This window comes from Propithecus coquereli, unplaced genomic scaffold (assembly GCF_000956105.1).
Source record: "Propithecus coquereli isolate 6110/MARCELLA unplaced genomic scaffold, Pcoq_1.0 Scaffold45, whole genome shotgun sequence".
Lineage (NCBI taxonomy): Eukaryota > Metazoa > Chordata > Mammalia > Primates > Indriidae > Propithecus > Propithecus coquereli.
This window is the reverse complement of record NW_012150285.1, coordinates 9575475-9577236: the sequence shown is the minus strand read 5'-3', so window position 1 is coordinate 9577236 and position 1762 is coordinate 9575475. Positions and strand designations below refer to the sequence as shown.

General features: G+C 39.7%; 1 protein-coding gene across 1 annotated transcript in view; it reads left to right on the top strand.

Annotated features, from left to right (window-relative positions):
* The window catches only part of MYO3A (myosin IIIA), a 242790-nt gene that overhangs the window by 28445 nt on the left and 212583 nt on the right, over window positions 1–1762 (top strand). The window lies entirely within an intron of this gene.

The following is a 1762-nucleotide window of genomic DNA, read 5'->3' as shown; positions in this document are numbered from 1 at the left end:
AAAATAAGACAAGATATCAGTGATGACAGCGTACCATGAATGACAAGTATGACACAGATTCTACTCTCTGTAGCTGAGGTCCAGCACTGTATGTATATACACATGTACACAGTCATGCAGAACTGAATGGTGCAGGCAGCCCTAGGTGCATTCTTCGTATGTCCAAAGTCAAGGAGAGTGCAGTGAGCAGTGTGATCTTGATGTCCTTAGAAAAAGTACCATAGCTTCTGCATTGTAAGATATGAGCTAAGTCTTAAAGAAAGGGAATTATCTAGAGCCAGGCAGATTGGAGAGAGGATGGATTTTCAGGGGAAATCACGTGAGTATTGATAGGAGAGGTGGTTGGAGTAAGCCAGCTACCTTGAGTCATCTTATAGACTAGCTGAATGTTAAAGCTGGAGAGAACCTTGAATACCATTTGGTATGTTCATCAGGGGAACATCAGAGATGTTCGATCCTCCTTATTTTTTATGGACAACATTCTATATTTTTTAGTTTCAGTTCTCATTTCCGTAGTATTTTGTTTTTAACAACAACCACCACCACTGCCACCACCACCAGCCCTTCTCTCTCTGCTCTGTTGTGATGTCAGGGGTTTTGCTGTGTGGTTATAGCAAATCAAGTTCTCTGAAGTTGTCTGGTCTATTTGAACCACATTAGAAACCACATACTGGATGTTTCTGCTATTTCTCTGCAACTCTAAGAGACCTCTTGACTGCAGGGATAAAGCCTGTATGTTTCTCTCCGTAGAAACAAGACTTTAGTAGGGAATGGGGTTGCTATACAGCCACCACACAGCCCAGGAAGTGTTTTCGGATGAGCCCTAAAATAGCCCGAAAATTCCCTAGCAAAGCAAAAGACTGAAGAATCATTAATATAAACCTCTAGAATGTTCCCATGGCTTTGACTTTTAATGGATTATTGCTGTCCCTTTTAGCCTGTTTTCTGTTCATACCTGATTATTTTTGGTCTCCTATTCCTTTCCATATCCTCTCACTATCCCAATTTTTGCCTGGAATTTTCCACCCATCAGCATCTTCTCTCTCGAGGTGATTATGTAACTATTTACTTGGCGACTTACTCCATTCCTTACTCTCTGGACAAGATGATTTTCTTAATCTTCCTTACTTCCTACGGCTTCTGGACTCATACTGTGGGTCCCTGTTGCCTTTTAAAGTAATTTGTGCCAATCATTTTTAATAGATTTTTGCATTTTTCTATCTTCTTAGCTATTTTTCTTGTGGGAATTTATACTAAGTAAAAATGCCATTTGTCCTGGGGAGAGTGACTTATCTCTCTAGTTTAAGATTACTAACCTGAAAATGAGCAAGTTAGAATTTATGACAATTAAGTTGTCTTCTAGCTCTGAAGCTATTTGAGTATGTTGGTAAAATGATGTTGAGGTTTACACAGGCATTGCAGAGTACTCAGAAAATCATGAAATTTAGTAAATGCCTCACTCATTCATAGTTGGGCATGCGTCCTGTTTTTCATGTTGTAATCATCCAATATTCTCAGACTCGAGGATTTCTTACTGTACCTAATTGAGTTTTTCATTTAATTTGAGACTTTATTCTTCTTCACAGTCTGGATTGAACTTCTCTTGTTACCATACAGTTTACTCTTACAGGAACTGGGTGTGAAACATTCTTTCTGCAGCATCCCGACAGACACCAAAAGATAAATGAGACTCCAGCAGAATTGTAATTCATGACCCCCGCACTGCTTAGACCAGTGGGCTTTGAAGGGTTCATCAGTACCC